The sequence below is a fragment of the Dipodomys spectabilis genome, unplaced genomic scaffold (assembly GCF_019054845.1).
Source record: "Dipodomys spectabilis isolate Male_0828 unplaced genomic scaffold, ASM1905484v1 ptg000019l, whole genome shotgun sequence".
Classification (NCBI taxonomy): Eukaryota; Metazoa; Chordata; class Mammalia; order Rodentia; family Heteromyidae; genus Dipodomys; species Dipodomys spectabilis.
Window position 1 is genome coordinate 7,907,274 of NW_024870696.1, and position 20,384 is coordinate 7,927,657.

Below are 20,384 nucleotides of genomic sequence, written 5' to 3' on the forward strand. Positions count from 1 at the left end.
CAAGCAATTAGCTTTCCATAGTGGATTCTGGAGTTTCTCTTTCACAAAGTTTCCCTGAGTTTAAGATCTACTGATTCAAAAGTATTGAGATGAACTAGAAAGCCATTCATGTTCCCTTCTGCTATTATGTATTGCTCTTTTGAATTTTCCTAAAGTTAACAAGATGAAAAAGTAGTGACTTAATCACTGAAGATTGAAGCCTTAGGAGATTTTGTGTTTGTTAATATATGGCACATATAATGTTGGGATAATTAAAGACAAGATGTTCCCTCTTGGTGAAAGTATAAAGAAAGGTACTCAGGAATAATGCTATTTGATAGTAGAGATAATTAACTTTTGTGTGTATGTGCAGGTACTGGGGCTTGAATTCAGGCATGAGTCAGCTCAAGGCTGACTCTCTACCACTTGAAACACCATCCACTTCAGGATTTTTCTTAGTGGTTAATTGGAAATAAAAGTCCCATGGGCTGGCTTCAAATCACAATTTTCCTGTCTCAGCCTTCTATATAACTATGATTATTGGTGGGGACCATCAGTATCTGGCTGATAATTCGCTTATTAGTAACAAAATTGTTATTGTTGATGATGGCCTCTGTAAACTAGAAATTTTCTATCTTTGACATATTTGATATACCAAATGAGTGACTTATTGTACTGAATAATAACAGTTCATAATTATATGCTGATTAGAGTAATACCAGTTATGGTAACAGGTTAATTCAAATTTTCAGTGAGTTTATATATTAGAAATTACTTTCTGCTCAAATGATATTTAGAATGTGTGGTTAAAAAAGTGCCCTTTTTTTAAAAATCTGAACTCTGATTTGAGGTCTTCTGTTTTGTTCCATAATCTCCAACTTGTAGTTGTTTTTTTTTAAATGATATTCTTTAAGTCAAATTGTGGAAAGGTGAAAGCACTGAATGTCCAGAACAGGAAGTTCTCATTGGCTAGGCATTCACTTCCACTCACATCCCTTTTGTGGAAGCTCCGACAGCTGGATCCACCCATTTCCCAGGAGGACTGGAAGTATATCCTAATTGTGATCCTAGGAAAAAGAAAGGGCTTTGACCAACCATCAGTCTCTGCCCAGATGATCTAAGAATAGGCTTACCTAAGCTATAAACATAATTTCTTGTTGTCACTGTTTGTTATTGCAATTCCTGTTTTTAAATGAAGAACTTTGGGCTGGGAAGGTAACTCAGTGGTAGAGCACTTGCCTTGCATGCATGAGGCCCTGGGTTCAATTTCTCAGCACCACATAAGCAAAAAGAAAAAAGCCGGAAGTGGCACTGTGGCTCAAGTGGTAGAGTGCTAGCCTTGAGCTGAAGAGCTGAGGAACAGTACCCATGCCCAGAGTTCAGGCCCCACGACTGGACCCCCCCCCCAAAAAAAAAGAAAAAAAAAGAAATGAAGAACTTTGCCACATATTTATACTTGATTTAAAAATACTGATATTCCTTCTTTCCATTGTATTTTCAATTTTCATATTCCAATAGATGAGAGAGAGTGAACAATGAAAAAATGTCAGTGAACTGTTTTAAAGTGCTGTAAAGCAAAAATGCTTATTCTATAGGTTTTGAAATATAAAGACATATGGTCTCTAAATCAAGGCAACAGTAGTGGGTCAGAGAGAAGGGACTTGCTACAGGAGATATTTATCAAATGAGAAGCACAGAATGTGACATTTTTGGTAGATTTGAAATTCTACTGACAAAACAATCGAAAATTGTCCTGACTTTTTTTCCATAAAGGAAGAAAAACATTAGAATAGGTTTAAGAATAGAAGATGGTGGAATGAGCTCAGGTTTACACATCTGAAATTCGAGATGACTGGAAGAAATATTCTGGATGCATTTGAGAAAAGGGTACATTTGTAAGTCAGAGAAGATAAAGGGCTTGGATCATCTCAATATGTCAAGTCTCACAAGTTAAGGATGAGTTCAATTCACCCAGAAAAATGTGAGAAGAGCATGTGCTCTAGAGACCTCAGGCAGATTAGTGTCTAGTAAGAACCAGGGGGCTTAACATTTAAAAGCTACCTATGATGCTATCAGTGGAACAGAAGGGAGGGCAGAAGTCTGGCAGGCGTGGGATTGGGGGTTAAATGGAGAAGGAGGGCGATGAGAGGAGGCAAAGCTTTAAAGAAGGAAGCAGACAGTTATCACTAAAGAGTATCACTTATGATCAGCAATTAAGGGAAACAGCAGAGTACAGTCACCTGTGGTCAGCAGTGTTAATGTTATGTTCTTTTTTCCCCTTTTACATATAACTAACCCATTGTAAGAAACTTGTTTGGTATTAACTCCATTCAAGGAAGGCATAATTACAGTAGGGAAGATTTCAGCAGCTAACAGAACTGGAGAAGAAAACAATTCATTTATATGATAGAGTAACTTTTCAGTGCCATTTCAACCCCATCGAAGTCTTGTGTTATGCTGGGGACCTAGGGGTCCAAGAAGTAGGAAGAAAGTCAGCATGGGAGAAGCGCTTCTGCTGAGAGCATTTGTGCACACTGTGCTTATTGAAGCAGACTACTGGTAACATGGCTAGAGAATTAATTCCTGTTTTCTGGATGAAGAGACTGAACAAATAATTTAAAAAAAGACTTCAGGATCACCAATTAGGCTCAAGTGTCTGAGATATTTTGATATGGTGGTCTGCCCTTCCAGAAATGATACTTCTCTAGTGACACTTCTGCTTGTTCATGCATAGCATGATGGTACCAATGTTTGAACTCAGGGCCTTTATGCTTGCTTGGCTTGCTTGCTCATGGCTAGTATTCTAACTCTTGAGCCATGACTCTAGTCCTGTTTTTTGTTGGTTAATTAAAGATGGAGCCTCTTAGATTTTTCTGCTTAGGCTGGCTTTGTACCATGATTGTTCAAGTCTCAGCCTCCTGGGGAGCTAGGTTTACAGGCATGAGCCACTGGCGTGGGTCACTACTTGTCACTTTTATCTATGGACCCCATCTTGCCTCTAGAGCCTCTTGTGACACATCTCCCAAACTCATTTTCTGACATAATTCCATTTGTCACCTTACACATATAATCACTCCTGATTTTTCTGCTTAGTTTTAATGTGTTGCTGCAAATTATAGTTTTCCTTGATTACTCTTGGTGACAGCTTCTTTTGAAGTATGTTCCATCTGCAGGCGAAACTGTCTCCTTATTATGGCCAGGAATTTCAGCTTCTATTTGATTTTTGCCTGTAGTGCTCAGGATAAGAAGAGAGAAACTGGGGCTCTATTTTATGTTTAGGTTGTCTTCCGCCAACATTGTACTACAAAGACTGTGTTCTCAATATTACTGTTATTTATCATTTCAGAATTATTTCCAAGAGTGGGAAGTAATTTGGGGTGATCTTCAACTCCATTTATTACATAAGTAAATGTCACTTTACCCAGATAAGTACTCAATTGCAACTTGGGAGTTAAGTTATATACGAGTCTATGTGTGTGTGTGAACTATACTTTGAATATCCTGCCACTACCAGAAAGGTTCTCTAATAATAATTTGCTATGCTTCTCCACTGTTTCTTTTCACATTATCCTGTGAGATAACTTGATGAGTTGTGAGCAGCATTTTTCTCTCCCATGCTGAGTAGATGAGCTGGAAAGCCCACATGGCACAGGAAGAAGCTTCTTGATAAATGGGAGGCACCAGCCAAATGCTTCTTGCCATGAATTTGGCAGTTTGTTTTGCAGCAGATGTTGTCTTTCTGTGCATGTCCTTCCTCTCCTGCCCTCCCTCCTCCTGATAAATATGTTGGGAACAGTACATATATATTTAGTGCTTTACATTTATCTGGGACAAGACTAGTACTTTGCATGAAAATTAAGTGGCTTCAGCAAAAAGGAACAGCCTGGCACATAAAAATACTTGGAAAACAGACTGAAAAAGGAGGATCTTCTAGAACCTGCCTAAATTAGAATTATGTCTGAGAATTGGATGGCAATTCTTTTTAAAATCTATTGCATTGGTTCCAGTTGAATGTGTGTGTGTGTGTGTGTGTGTGTGTGTGTGTGTGTGTGTGTGTGTGTGTGTGTGTGTGTTTGTGTTCAGCAAGACAGGGTGTGCTGTGTTTTAGAGACTCAAAGTATCCCCTAGACATATAAGGATTTAAGGATCAAATTTGTCTTGTTTTTTTTTTTTTAAAGGTGAGTTCTTAGTGCACTCAAAATGTATTGGAATTTTCTGAAAACAGCAATAAGAAAATGACACTCTGAACTTTACAATGTTGCGGGGGCAGGAGTTGGGGAGGTGGGGAGGGAAGTGATGGCGGGGGAAAATCAAAGAAGGAAGTAACAATGCTGGGTAGGAAATACACTCATTACCCTACTCATGCAACTGTAACCCCTCTCTACAGTATCTTTACAATAAAAATAGATTTAAAAAGAAGTAATAACTTCTTTCTCTGCCAATACTAAGGCTTGAGCTTTTGCTTGGCCTTTGCTTGGCATTTTTGCTCAAGGCTGGTGCTATACCACTTGGGCCACAACTTCTGGGTTTTTACTGGTTAATTGCAAATAAGAGTTTCAAATTTATCTATCTGGGCTGACTTTGAACCTTGATCCTCAGAGCTCAGCCTCCTAAATAGATGGGATTGCAGACATTAGAAACTGGTGCTTGGCAAGAAGGTACATAGTATTGAATGTAAATATGTAAAAATGGAGCTAGATAAATGGACAGGATGATGGGTTTGGGAGAGAATGATGAGAAGGGTGTCATGGATCAAAATACATCGATCAATGTACATTTCAATGATATGTGACACTGAAACCACATGGTACAACTGCTTATGGAAGTAACTAAAAATTAATAAAATTTATTTTTAAATGACAAAAAAAAAAGAAAATGATATACACAAGATTTTCATGGAACATTGTCATGAACACTAAACCTGCAGAAACTAGGACTTGTTTTCTGAGATCCAAATTCATACCACTGCTATCTCCCACAAGAAGCTTCTAGTTGCTCTCAATTTATATTTGTACAGTATGCTCAGGATTCCCGGATTCGTTTGTGTATCCTGACTTCTAGCTGGAATTTTCCATGTCCCACAGTCAGGCTTGGCTTGGCAAACAGAACCTCAATGGTGGGTCATACCAATTGGGAAAGGGGGCCATGTCCCTATAAGAGCCATTCCTCTAGCTCAGGTCCAAATTAACAAGACACTGTACATAGACCCAAACACCATGTGCATTCCAGAATACCATTTGTTTATTCACTTAGATGCTTTTCCATGGGTGACACTGTGGAGAACAAAAAGACAGGGTGTTTAATTTCATCCAGCTTAAAATTTCATAATTGAAGGCCTTCTCTTTAATATTAAAATGACCACAGATAAATTATAGGATGCAAAAATAACAAGCATTCTTTTTGAAGATAAAAGTGCTGGAATACGGGCTCGGAAGGTGGCTCAGTGGTAGAGCACTTGCCTTGCATGCCTGAGGCCCTGAGTTCGATTCCTCAGCACCACATAAGCAAAAAAAAAAAAAGCCAGAAGTGGTGCTGTGGCTCAAGTGGTAGAGTGCTAGCCTTGAGCTGAAGAGCTGAGGGACAGTGCCCAGGCCCAGAGTTCAGGCCCCACGACTGGACCAAAAAAAAAAAAAGTGCTGGAATACTGTGAACTCCATAGTTCTGGTGGTCTGTATCCAATAAACTGCAAAACCCTGAGGTACCCACCCTTGCATTCATTTCAGTGAGACAGTTTGGAAACTTTGGCTGGCAAGTGTAAATATGACATGAGATTGCATTGATTGATGGGCTCAAGAAAACATAAGTAGAAAAATACGGAAGTTGGGGCTATTAGGGTATAGATAGCAGCTTCTTCTAATCCTAAATATTATCCTGAAAGAAATCATAAATGCATTATAGTTGCATCAGAAAAAAGTAAGCTCAGGGAAGATGGCTTAGTGGTAGAGTGCTTGTCTAGCATGCATGAAGCCCTGGGTTTGATTTCTCAGTACCACATAAACAGAAAAAGCTAGAAATAGTGTTGTGGCTCAAGTGCTGTCCTTGAGCAAAAGAAGCTCAGGGACAGTGCCCAGGTCCTGAGTTCAAGCCTTAGGACTGTCCAAAAAATATAGGCTTGGAAGTAAAGTGGAGGAGAGCATTATTAAGATATGTGTGTGTGTGTGTGTGTGTGTGTGTGTGTGTGTGTGTGTGTGTGTGTGATAGTGAAGTATTTTCACATATGTATACATGTATATACAAACACATATTTTTTTAAGCTTGGCATTGATGACTCAGAAAGAGTGAGTCTGAGAACACAAGGATCAAGTGGATGCCAGCCTGGGCAGAGAAGCTCATGAGACAACTTCTCAAACCATATCTGAGTTGAGTGGCATATACCCGTCATCTCAATGTACACTGGAGGCTGAGAAAGAAAGGATTATCATTCCAGGACAACCTTAGCATGAAAATCTGTGAGATTCTGTCTCTACAGTGGGAAGCTGGGTATGGGGACATGTGCCACCTGGGTAAGAAATAAGACCCTATCTTAAAATGAACCAGTTAAAAAGAGAGCTAGAGTATTACTCAGCAGTATTGTGCAGCCTAGTAAGCATGAGGCCCTGGAGATCATATTCCAATCATGTCAAAAATAATAAAAAAGGGTTGAGGTTTTTTTTGACATTTACAGAAAAAGTTAAGTGGTCACATAGGAATAAAAAGTCATATCCTCTCAGTTCCTGTAGATTTTGTGTAACCTGGTGGTAGACTTTGAAACTAAGTGTCAATTTATACAAGACACTTTCCCAGCAGGGAAGTGACATGTTACCTGAGAGCAAGGACTTTATAGAGTTCAAGCCTGGGTTCATGCCTGGTCTTTATACTTAGTTATCATGGGAGCTTAGCAAGTAGTAGTCTTTGTTTTTTATGCTGTGTTTTCTTATATACATGAGATATCTATTTCTTGAAGCCTTTATATGAATAAGATCATGTACATAATTTTTTTGGAATGGTGTCTGGCCCATGGTAAGAGAGTATTATGTGCAACTACAAGATCCTTCTGTAACTACAAGTTTGAGCCCTGGAGGGAACAGGTTTAGTGATTGTCTTATTTCTAGAACTGAGACTCCCTCAGCAAAGAGCACTTTTTAAATGGGATTTACTTTTATCGGTGGAAAATCCCTTAAGGGAGTTGAAGCCTTAAGCCTTGGATTAAAAGCTGATTGATAATTCAATTCTAATTCAGTGGTGTGAGTTCAGCCATCAATGCTATGTTTGAAATGTAACAGTACAGTTGATTTTTAGTCAATAATTTTAAGGGCTACTAAACTAAATTGTTAAGAGCTTTGTGCTTGGGAAGCCTGAATCCTGAATATCTGGTTGCTTGTAACAAAATTAAGACCACAGTTAATTTACATCAAAAAATGACTTTAATTCTGGGACAGCTTGAGACCATGTCACACATGTCATGACTTCTATACCTTCTGATGCTCATTGAGAGAACTATTCTGATTTCCCTGATGTTATCACCTGCAAGATATTTCTCATGCTGTCTCTCCACTGGACTCAGCTCAACTACGCTGGAAATGTGGGAGTCCACTCTCTCTGGTTGTGAATGTGTCATATTCTTCCTGCTGTATCTCATGAGGATGATAAGAGTAAGCTCTGTTAACTGCACATCTCTGTGTGAAGATTTGCTCACTTAGGACTTGAGTCTAACTCCAGTTCACAGTCTGTCCCTTGTCAGATCACAATGAATCTTTTTTTGTGAATATTATTTCAAATTTTTACTTGGTATTGACATTGTCAGGTGAGTCTAGGATCAAGAAAAGCTCTCTTTAGGATCCTCAATCACCAATGTTGTGATGGTACCTTCACACACAGCAGAGACACTGCTGGGTGGAATAGAGTACAGGGTACCATGTGGATGTTGAGGGAGAATCATATTCAGGGTGTCTACAAAACTGTGTGGAGAAATCATTTGCAAGGGTGATGAGTTGCCAGTTCACTTAACTGACTGGCAGCATTTGAATTTGGTGCAGGAACTCATCCTTTTCTCCCAGAAGTGCTTGTGTTACAGAGCTTCCAAGATTTCCTCATTTTCTGCATACATGTGCGTGCGTGCACGCGCACACACACACACACACACACACACACACACACTCCTCTTTGCTGATTCTACCACTTTTTCCTGATACCTAAGTATTAAAATATCCTAGGGTAGTTGTTTTACTGACCCCACTCTAAATCTTCTCTGTAAATATGATTTACAAATGACACTCCGAGCTTTCATTATATATTTATAAATTTAGCCCAGACCTTTTCTTTGACCTTTAGTGGGATTTTAGACTTACATCCTACTTCCTATTCATTGGAGAACACTCGTTCTATATAGCCAATGGTCATCTCCTAACCTGAGCAGAACAAGCCTCTTGATTTTCTTCCCCAAATTAGGTCCATATGTAGGAATTCTCACCTCAAGGGGAACTCCAGCCTTCTGGCCACATAGGCTGTAATCTTAAGAACTTTGCTTGACTCTGATCTTTTATGTCTTTTATATCTATAAATAAAGATTTTAGGATCTTGCAAAATATTTTCAGAACTTACTATTTTGTTGTTTTTACTGGTTGTGGGGCTTGAACTCAGGACCTGGGTGCTGTCCTTGAGCCTCTTTGTACCCAAAGCTACCATTTTACCAATTGAGCCACAGCTCAATTTTGAGTAGATAATTGGAGATAGAGTCTGGCAGGGATTTTTCTACTGGGCTGGATGGGCTTCAAACTGCAATCCTTGTGTCTCAGTCTCTTGAGTAATTAGGATTACAGGCATGAGCCACCAGCACCTGGCTCAGAACTTACTATTTTGAACCACTTCTAATGCTACATCCTACTTTAAACTCCATTCTGTTTCTCCCATGGATTGTAGCAAAAAGAAAAATAAATTGCATTTCTGTCCTTTTCCCAGGCTTGTCTGCACAACAGTCCAGAAGTGATAATAACAATCTGTCATTCATCCTTCTGCTTCCAAGTTTACTTAGATCAAAAGTCCTTGCACTGGTATACAGAGTTCTTCAGGATTTGGCCTTTTATTGCCTGGCTGACCTTTAGGACTACTATTCTCCTTCTTTTTCTATTTACCCTCCTCCCCATTAGTCTCTCTCATCCACAAGATACCAATAATATTTTCACTCCAGGCCCTAAAACCTCCCATTGCCTAGTATATTCTTTCCTTAGAACAATCTCAAGGCTGGCTTTCTCACCAGTGTCAGGCCTTTATATAGATCAGCTTAATGAAATTCCATTGACTATATTTAAAAATTACAACTCATTGTCTTCATGCATACTCATCTGAACTATTACAAATTTTATTGACTTTTTAAAAGCATCTTTCCATCTCCCTTAAGAAGGGAGCAGACATTCTTGTCTGTTGAGCTCACTTCTGTACATATATTGTCTGAACACATAACAGGGCCTTCAATAAATAAACTGAAAGAAAGTGTGTGTGTGTGTGTGTGTGTGTGTGTGTGTGTGTGTGTGTGTGTGTGTGTGATGGCTACAAAGACATCAGAGTCAACCAATGTTAATGAGGCAGAATGTTTGACCTCACAAGCAAACTGCTTACCAAAGATATAGTGAAATCTATGAAACCAGTGCCTTTATTCACAAATGGAAATGTTTTTTTTGTACAGTAGATTAAGGTTATTTCATTATTTTATCCCTTTTTTTAGATGAATTTGTTTAATTTAGCTGGAAGCATTTGTTGACAGAGTGGCTGGAACTGAGGCTTAAGTAAGAAGCCATTTAGGTATCTAATATAAGGAAAAAGAAGGTAAATTATTTGTTTCAAATTATTAAAAGTATATGTTAGCTGGTATAAATATATATGAAATGTGTCCACTTCAAGAGCTGCCTTTTGGTATCAGTTTTTGTGATGTAATAATACATGCCCTCAGAGTAAGTAGCATTTTTCAATAATGGTTATTTATTTGCAATATTGGGGTTTAAGATCAGGGTCTTGGTCTTGCTAGATAGGCACCACAAATAGCATTTTTCACTTAGACAGCTAAGAAATTGTATTTTTTAAGCAGAAGATTTGGTTAATGTTTAAAGTTTTTGTTGTTAGCTGATCTTGGATTTTGCTGTTTCCAGGTATTGATTAGAGATTCTGTATTAAGAAATCCTAGTCTTTCTTCAACCTTCTTACGGAAGGGTCATATTTACATATTCTGCTCTTCCATTAAATGGTAGTCTCTTGACTTTATAATGTATGATATTGAAAATTTCAAATGTACACGAAAGTAGATAGAAGAATATAATGAAACTTCTATGAATCTATAATGTAGCTTTAAAATTATCAATACATTTCCAATGTAATTTCCTTCATTCCTTTGTGAATATCTTCCATCTTTTTTCTCCTACACTGAAAAATTCTAGTTTTTAACAACAGTAGAAATGATATAATTAGAATAACATGTAATTACTTTTTTACTCAGTTCCACAAATGCACCTAAAACTGTATCTGAAAACAACCCACAACACTGCCACCAGAAAATTAGTAACTGAATGTTTGAATTGTTTCTCTGTCCCTACAGAGCATTCTTCTATCAGTACACAAACAAAATACACTATTTTAACATTATGTCATTTGGAATAGTTCTTGACTTGAAGTGATTTGTTGAAACTCTTCAGGCATTTTCCCCACATTTTTTGACATGTCCATATATGCATACAATATACCTTGATCATATTTATCCCCTCTTTTATTTTCCTCAATTCATACAGCATTCCCAAACCAAATTCAGCAACTTTCATTGGCCTATTTTCACAGAAAAGCATAAGAGCATAAGGTACTTTCAACATTCACTCTACCTCACTCTCTCTGTTCACTTCCCTCTTTTACTGAGAACCAAACCCCACACAGAACCCTGTGTCATTCATTGTTAAGTATATGTCATTGTTTGAAGGTTTTTCACCATGGTATTTAACACATGTATATATAGTACTTTAACCTGATTGACTCCACACTTATTCTCATTTTCCTATCCCCAATAAGTGCTATTATTCAACAGTTTTCAATGATTTTTTTATTTTATTATTATTTTCATTTATTTATTTTTTTGCTGGTGGTGCTTGAACTCTAGGCCTGGGCGCTGTCCCTCAGCTCTTCAGCTCAAGGCTAACGCTCTACCACTTGAGCCACAGCACCACTTCTGGTTTTCTAAGTGGTTTATTGGAGATAAAAGTCTCACAGATTTTTCCTGCCTGAGCTGGCTTTGAACCATGATCCTCAGATCTCAGCCTCCTGAGTAGCTAGGATTACAGGGTGAGCCACCAGCGCCCGGCACCTTTCAATAAATTTTATTTTGATATCTTCATTCACAGATAAAATGTAGACATTACCTTTTATGTTGCTTTATATAATATAAACACTGCTAGTTATGTTGCTTTATATTTATACAAAATAAATCAAAATCTGCTAAATTCGGTATTTTATTTATTTTTTTAATGAAGTATTTTCAAAGAAACCTAGCCTATAATTGTGATCACTTGTAGGACTTGCCTTTCTCATATGGAATATTTCTTTTTAACTTCATAGTTTATTTTTATTATTTATTTATTTATTACTGTTGTATTGTTTGGTGGTCTGAAGGAGGCTTCTAATTCTTGTTGGTTGTTTGCATTAAGGGGCAGCTGTATCCGTGGTATAAGTATTCCATAATTGAAACAGGTAGCCCTCTGTGGATACATGGTTTCCAGTCAGTCACTAATGGGTTTACCAAATCTTGTGAGTGGACTCAGCTTTTCATATGTATGGGTGTGCATATATGTGTATGTATGCGTTATGCATGTTTTAAAGGAGTGAATCTTTGGCATCAATTTTCTTAGAAGGGGAATTCCTGGGTCATAGGCTAAATACATATACAGATTTATTAAATGCTTCCAAATTTTTCTGCTTTGTATTATATCATTTTGCACTGCCAACACTAACATTTGATAATAATTGTTCCTTTTAGCCTTATTAAGAGATTATGTCACAAAGCTACAATTTTGCTAATCTTTGAGAAAAAAAATACTTCAGTGTATTTGGTTTTATTTTAATTTTTATTTACTGATTTATGGAGAAGTAACGAAGGTTAGTAGCAGGCCTTGAACTCAGGGCCTCACTGTCTGGTTCAGCTTGCTTGTTCACAGTGGGTACTGTACCACTTGAGCCATGTCTCCATTCTGGCATTTTGCTAGTTCACTGGAGGTGATATCTCATAAACCTTTCTGACCCTGCTGGCTTTGAAATGCTGTTTTCCAGATTTCAGCCACCTAAGTAGCTAAGCTTACAGGAGTGAATCATAGTCAGTACTACAGTTATTACAGTGTATTTGTAATTTGGATTTCTCTCTAAATGAAACAGAACCCCTTTTTTTGTCAAACATGGGGTTTGAACTCTGGGCCTGGGTGCTATCCATCAGCTCTTCAGTTCAAGGTAAGAGCTCTACCACTTGAGCACCACTTCCAGTTTTCTGGTGGTTTATTGGAGATAAGAGTTTCACGGACTTTCCTGCCTGGGCTGGCTTTGAACCACAATCCTTAGATCTCAGCCTCCTGAGTATCTAGGATTACAGGCGTGAGCCATTCATGCCCAGCAACAGAACCTTTTTTCCATGTTGTTAAGAGACAGTTGCATTTCTTTGCTTCTGAACTATGTTTATTCTATCCCATTTTTCATTTCCCTCAATTACTTTTTTATCTGTGATACAAGTAGCAATTATTTCCCCACCTCGTCTTTTTTCTTGGCCTATAATATCTTTCACAAACAATAGTTTCACAATATTATTATTTTATGTAAATAAATTAATCCATCATTTTCATACTCCTTCTTGGATTTTGAGTCAGTTACGAAAGTTTTTCCCTCTTTCAGATTATAAAAGGTTTCACAGATTTTCTTCTGTTTTTATGTTTAATTCATTTATATCTAATTCTTTAAAGTTTTTGCAATTAATTCTAGTACATTTGGTTTTTAAAAACTATTTTTTTCTGTGCAGTTTTCCTATTATCCTAACATTCTTCATTGTAGACTTCCTCTCACCCATAACTAATTTGAAATGCAATCTTTATTGTATCAGAATTTACATTCATAATGCAGTAATCCTTTCTAATGCTCATTAACTCAGAAATTATTCTCATACCTGACATATTATTTTTGTTTCCACTGGAGCCACTTCCTCTGGGGACAATGAGCAAGATGTGATTAGCACCTCCAATGTGGTAATTTTCCATCGGAGTACAGATCAGAGCCAAGTTGCCCTTTAGATTTAATAATTCCCAATTTTAACTTTTTCTTCTAAAATTTTCTCTCCCTCCAATCTTCACACTAGGGGTAAGGAACATTTTTCTTGCCAACAGCACTTTAATATTTGATTTTAATTTGCATTGATATTTATGCTGTTAAGAAAAAAGTTCCCCAATTTATTCAATTTGAGTCTATCTGGTTTCATGGGCCTTAAACAGACCAAAGGCTGGGTACTCCCCACCCCTACTTTAAAGTTAAGCGTTTAATCCTTTTATATTTCTCAAATGACATTCTCTTGTCAAACATGGTTCATCTCTCTTCACTTCCCGTAAAATCAGTTCACGACCGTGATTTTCATCTCTGATTTATTTCCCAGTGCCTTCTGATTCCTTCCTTCCCAGAGCCTTAATTTTCAACTGAAGCATATTTCAGATGGACAGATGTAAAATAGCTTTTTCCTTAACACTCCTTACAATCCTGTCTCTCTCAGGTTTCTTTTCTCCACAACTAAAACAAACAGCTGATCTGCCCTTCTGTTTAATATCCTATTATCTGCAAGACAGAATGCCCAAGTGTTAATGAACTCAACAAGATTTCCTGCACCCCTTCAACCTCATCCTCTGGCCCGTGTCCCTTGTGCACTGCACTCCTGTGGTCCCACACCACTTGCAGGTTAATTTGATACTCTAGATTGCTTTGGCACGTGTGAACCTGCACCTCTGTGCTCAGCCAGTCTCTCTGCTTGCAAGGTCTAGCTCTTGTGCCTTTCCGTTCCAAAGCATCCTCTTCATCACACCTTTCCCTTGTCTGATCCCACCTCCAATCCCCAACACCACAACTCCATCCCTGTCCCATGCCATAATCTTGGGTTGAAGGAATTATGTGAAGGAAATGTGAAAGCTAATCCCAAAAGTTTTCACATTCCATTTGCATATTTCTGAAATGATCCTAATTGGGAGCTCTTTGGTGTCTTGATTGTGCTGGTGAATACATGAAACAATAGAGGTGATAAAACTATAACAAACACATCTACATCAATGAGTACAACTTAAACCAGCGAAGACTGAAGATGATCGGTGTGTTGTAGCCACGACTGTATTTTGGCTCTTTTATTACACCACAACTTTGCAAGATGTTACCAATGAGAAAAACTGGGCATGGTGTACAAAGCAGATCTCTTTGCATTAGTTTTTACATCTGCATGCCAACCTACTATTTGAATAAAAATTTCAAAGAAAATGTAAACAGTCAACATTGTCATATAAAATACTTAAAATAGTTCATAGAATGTACCATACAAAATTGATGTTTAGATTAGGGACTACCTCAGGCTGGCTTTAAGCCACAAGGTTGAACACTAAGGAAGGCACCCTCATTTAGGCCCTCAATGATATGCTCCAGAGTGGTGTATTTCCTCCTTGCATGTCTGCTACTGACACTTTCACTTTGTTATCTCAATGATGCAGGGCATGTCTTCCTTGAATATTAAATCAAAACATGAGAAAGGCTGAGCCTCAATGGCTAATACATGTAATCCTAGCTACTGAGGATATTGAGATTTGAAGATCATGGTTGAAAGTCAACCCCAGCAGACTCTTAGCTCCAATTAACCACCCAGAAGCCAGAAGTAGAGCTGTTGCTCAACTGTTAAAAGGCTAGCCTCATATGAAAGAGATAAGAGGCAGGGCCTGGGCCCTGAGTTCAAACTCTAGGGCTAGCCCAAAAAAGCGAGAAAGAAGTTTATGACTATAATTAGTGCTGTGGTCTACCATCCTTTTACTCCATGTGAGTTTCAAGAATAATCTTCTCCCTCAAGTTAAGTCTGTAAGAGGACCCATATTTCCTTGAGGTACTTGGTGAAATGTCAATAGGAATATCACAAGAAGAAATGGTCAGGCTGTGTCTCACCCAAGGTCGACAAGCCAAAAGTGAAACACCTTGGTCTACGGCTCATGGATGGAATTTCCCTCCACACAGCTTGCACTGAAAGATGATTTTCTGAAATTTTCAAAGAACAGGAACCTCTCAATTTTTTTGACTCATCTCCATAATTATTATCATCCTTCTGTGATTAAAAAAAATATCAGGATTAAAGAATATCATCCATCATTCTACCTTCCCTGAAATCAGGCAGCAAACAATGTTACTGAAAACTCTGCACCAAAGGACACACATCATTACCCTTCTAAAAAAGGTGGAAGGGTATTTAGTTGAGCATATGGTTTTAAGTAAATCTGTTATTAATAAATGTTTTGCTCATCAACAAAAATGTGAAGATCCATTATACTCTAGAGTCCTCAATTGTAAAAGAATAAATGTAGCTGTGGGTAATGACACAGAACTAGAACTCACTGAGTGAACAAAGCAAGAAGCAAAAATATGTATTCACAATTTGGCTTTGATTTCTTACAAGACAAAACCAAAGTATAAAATATCTTTTTGTCTGTATATGTCAAAAATGCATGCCAATCTTCACAGAAATGCAAGATGATAGCTGTAATTTCAGGAAAGATGAGTAGTAATAGGAGGAACTATAGTGTGCATTATACACTTGTATGTTTAAAAGCAGAAATATATTCGTATATTATGTGAAAAAAATTAAAAATAATTGTAGGACAGAGAAATAAACATTGCCAAAACCAAACCAAAGCCAAATTAGAACCCCTAACAAAAGCTCACATAAACCATTTTTCTGTTAGATTTATGTACCAATTTGGAAACTTTTTATATTCTTCTAATGGTTAACTCAAGGATCTTCTATCATTATAAGATTATTTCTTTGTTGCTTTGTATGTCCCCCCCCCACACAGTATAACCCCTACTTTCACTGTATTTGATGTCGGTATAATTTGTGGAGGGGAAGGGGAAAAAGAAGTCATTTAAATCAGGACACAGGTGGACCTGTTGCAACAATGAGAAGTACAAGTTGTCATGTCGAAAACGAATTTTACAACTTTGGGGGGGGGCGGGGAGGATTGGGTGGGGAGGAGCAGGGGGAGGCTGGGAAGGGATGGGAAGGGTAAACAAAGGAGAGGCTACAATGCTTGATAAGAAATGTACTCACTATCTTGCCCATGTAATTGTAACCCCTCTGTACAGTATTTTCACAATAAAAAAAAAGGATCTTCTACTTACTAGTCAATTGCAAAAGTCTTCTGACTCTTTTTCTAGCATTAGATCAACACATATGGTTTCATTTTATAAAATAATTTGGCACTGCTCCAATTAAGACTCAGAATCTTGTGTTTGCTAGGCAGGCATACTATCACTGAGCCACATCCATAACTTTTAATTTAGTTTCTATTACTATTTTGCTATTGTTATTATTATTGTTGTTATTTGGATAGAGTGTTGTGTTTTTGTACAGAACTAGGCTGAGGCTACAATTTTCCTGTTTCTCCTTAGATTACAGAACACCTGGCTTGTTGGTTAATATCAAATCTCACTAAATATTCCCCACTCTGAACTGAACCATAATCCTCCTATTCTCTATTAACCCAATAGCTAAGATTAGAGGAATTCACTACCACATTTGTCCCAGTGACACCTCTTTTGACATTGCAATAATTTCTCATTTTGGAAATTATTTCAAACATTGTTCTGGAAGAAGTTAGTCTTTATAGCTACAAAATATTGTAATTAAGGACTCAAATGGTTTTTCTTTCTTTGTATTGTTTCTGACATATTTATAAGATGATTTCTTGGTTCTTTGTATGTCCCTCCCCCATGGTATAACCCTTGTTTTCACTGTAGTTGATGTTGGTATAATTTGGGGAGAGGAAGGGAAAAAACAAAGTGTTCAAATAGGGACACAGGTGGACCCATTGTAACAATGAGATGTACAAGACATTATGTCAAAAAATAAACTTTACAACTTTGGTGGGGGGAGGTAGGAGGGCAGGGATGGTAAGGGGAAACAAAGGAGGAGGCAACAATGCTTGATAAGAAATGTACTCATTACCTTGCTCATGTAATTGTAACCTCTCTATATAGTATTTTCACAAGAAAAAAAAACTTATTAAGGGCTGGGAAGGTGGCTCAGTGGTAGAGCACTTGCCTTGCATACCTGAGGCCCTGGGTTCGATTCCTCAGCACCACATAAGCAAAAAGAAAAAAGCCGGAAGTGGCGCTGTGGCTCAAGTGGTAGAGTGCTAGCCTTGAGCTGAAGAGCTGAGGGACAGCGCCCAGGCCAGAGTTCAGGCCCCATGACCGGATCCCCCCCCAAAAAAAACATTAATAAAAAAAAGAATTTCTCTTAAAATTAATATCAGGGGTGCCAGGCACCAGTGGCTCATGCTTGTAGTCCTAACTACTCAGGAGGCTGAGATCTGAGGATCATTGTTCAAAGCCAGCACAGGCAGGAAAGTCTTTGAGATGCTTATCTCCAATTAACCAACCAAAAAAAAAAAAAAAAACAAACATCGGGGCTACAGTATAGGACATGTGCTTAACTTGCAAGAAAGCTTTTGTTCATCCTCAGGTCCTAACCCTAACCAAACAAAAATATCTAATGTCACAATTCACTTCTCTGCATCTTTTCCAGGTTTTTCTAGCTTTTTATCAAAAGCTACCTTGGCAGTTAGCAAGAACTCAGAACACAGATGGTTTGTTTTATTGTACTTAACACCTGCGTAGTGCTAGGTCAGCATTTGCAGTTCCAAAAACTCTCTGATTATATCTATGAAGGAAATGTTTTACGTGCTATTGAGAAACATTGACTATTTTTCTTGCCTGTAATTGGAAGACATGTCTTGGTGACTCAGGATAGTACAGCTGTCAGCATTCCCCTTGCAGATATGGAAGCAATTGACCATAGGGATAGGCAAATTGGATTGTTTCTTAATTGCTTGGCAATTTATGGCCCTTAGGTGCCAGGCTTTGTGCTGAACTCTGGGTAGATAAAGTGGGCAAGGACACCTGGCCATGAGTCCCTATGTCTGAACCATAGGGACTCATTGAATGCAGCTGTCTTCAGTAGATGGCTGCATACAGGGGCATGATGGCAGAGTACAAAGCACAGAAGACCTACACAACAGGTCAAATGTCACGCTTGCAACTCATAGTATGGCTGCCGGGAAAGTGGAGTTCAGTTTGAACTTTAGAAGATGTGTAAGAGAAAGCAGCAAGTGAGGGCTACAATTTGGGCAGAAGAAACACACAATTCTACTCAAGAAACTCCTAATCTTTTGTGGGGTCACGTGAAATAGGAGAATTTCTTGATTTGTAAGATTGAAATTTGTCAAATATTGGTAATTTCATGTGGTGCAACGCCACCGTTCTCTATGACTGCTTGAAACAGAAAAATGGTGAGTTGAGAATTGGGCAGGAACAGATGCAAAAGAGCTATGTCTGCACTGCTCACACCATGTATCATCAGATCACCTTTGCTGTGGGACCATTTTGTGTTTTAGGGCACTTACAGCAGCATCCTGGCTTCTACCTGCTAGGGATCAGTAGATTTCTGACCAGTTATGATAACCAAAAATCTCACACATTTTCTGTCACCTGTCCCCTTTAGGGATGCATATATCACCCCAATTGGAAAATACTTAGATAAGAATTTGAACATAATCTTGAGAACCACAGTAAAGCATACAAAGAGTTCATGGAAAATATCAGATTTGCTCAGGCAGAAAATGAGTTAGCAGGCAACAGACAGGAGATGTGGATGCCTACAGAGCTATTATAATAACCAAACAAAGGTGTGGTAAGAGGAAGAATGGGAGAAAGGGACCTGAAAAAAATGGAGATGACACTGGTTTAGAAAGTCAATTATGGAAGTGTGTGCAATGGAGGGAATGGAAATGTGAACAGAAGGGAAGATTCCCTTCCAAGACAAAAAAAAAAAGCAAATAGAGTGATAACTGGCCATTTTTAGAGGGAAAATAGCTGTCATTAGCAACAACATGAGTGTCTAAAGCAGCAATTTCTGAGGCTAATGGAATGATGTTTGGAAATATTCCTCCTAGACAAAGATCAGGAATGCCAGTTTCAATCTCCTTATTTTTCATCTGTTTCTCTAAAACGTCACAGTTAATTAGACAAAGTCTGCATGCTTGTGAGAATTGAAAAGTATTGATTTTTCCTAGTATCTTGGAACTGTCATGTTCATTCCTACTCCAGGTCATCTCAAGGCCTAATCCTTCCATCTGTAAGCTCTGCCTGCTTCTCTTTACCTACCACTTTTCTCAAGGTCTTCAAAATAACTTTATTATGTCCTGTTTGGGCAGTACCTATGCTAAACCTGGAACAATGCAGAGAAGATTAGCATGGTCTGTATGCAAGGATGACATGCAATGCACATTCATGAACCATTACACACACACACACACACACACACACACACACACACACACACACACACACACACACACACATCCTTCTAGGACTTCTGTCCGGACCCAAGATGTGTTTTAACCTGCCTGATTTATTACTTCATAGCATCTAATATATCTTTTGATAATTCATTTCATGATACTCCTGTACTTATAATACCACTCCCTGATTGGCTGTAAGCTCAATAGGAGCTAGAGCCTGTTTATCTTGTTACTACTCTATCTCCAGCACCTGGCTTAGTACCTGCCACTTATATATGGTCCAAAGAAGTTCAATGTAGAGCTCTTAACTAGCATGGGCAGGGCCTTGGGGTCCATCTGCAGGAAGAAATAGTGATGATGATGATGATGATGATGATGTAAGAATAGAAAAAATAGTCTTGACTGTCTCTTGAAATGTTTCAGGAGACTGAGATTAGAGACAGTAGATTCCACACCTGGAATGTATGTACACACGTGTGTGCACGTGTGCACACACACACACACTCACACACAGACCTGGAAGGAGCTTCAGAGTTCATGTATTTATATTCCCACTGAATGAGGAACCAGGGGAAAATACAGAAAAAAGTCCATGTGAAGTATGTTAGTGAGGTTAGCTTTGTAGTCAGAGGTAACTCACTCCCCTCTAGAACTTCTAGACCCATAGGAGGCCTCTCACAAGCACCTACTGAATAACTGAGAAACCTGCACCTTGCCTCCTATCTCCTTGGGTGAAGAATTGGTATTGGGAATCCAGTCCCCTTATAAGTTTGGCTTGTGCTGTGTGCTCTAAGAGCAGGCTCGCCTGGGCTTGAGAGGTATGCCTCCAGA

The 20,384-nt window shown here is 38.3% G+C and overlaps 1 protein-coding gene and 1 non-coding gene across 2 annotated transcripts in view; both read left to right on the forward strand.

Annotated features, from left to right (window-relative positions):
• The window catches only part of Pld5 (phospholipase D family member 5), a 342,516-nt gene that overhangs the window by 83,494 nt on the left and 238,638 nt on the right, over positions 1-20,384 (forward strand). The window lies entirely within an intron of this gene.
• On the forward strand, positions 19,452-19,557 carry LOC122104018. The gene has a single exon (XR_006146854.1). It is a non-coding gene; the product is annotated as a U6 spliceosomal RNA (small nuclear RNA).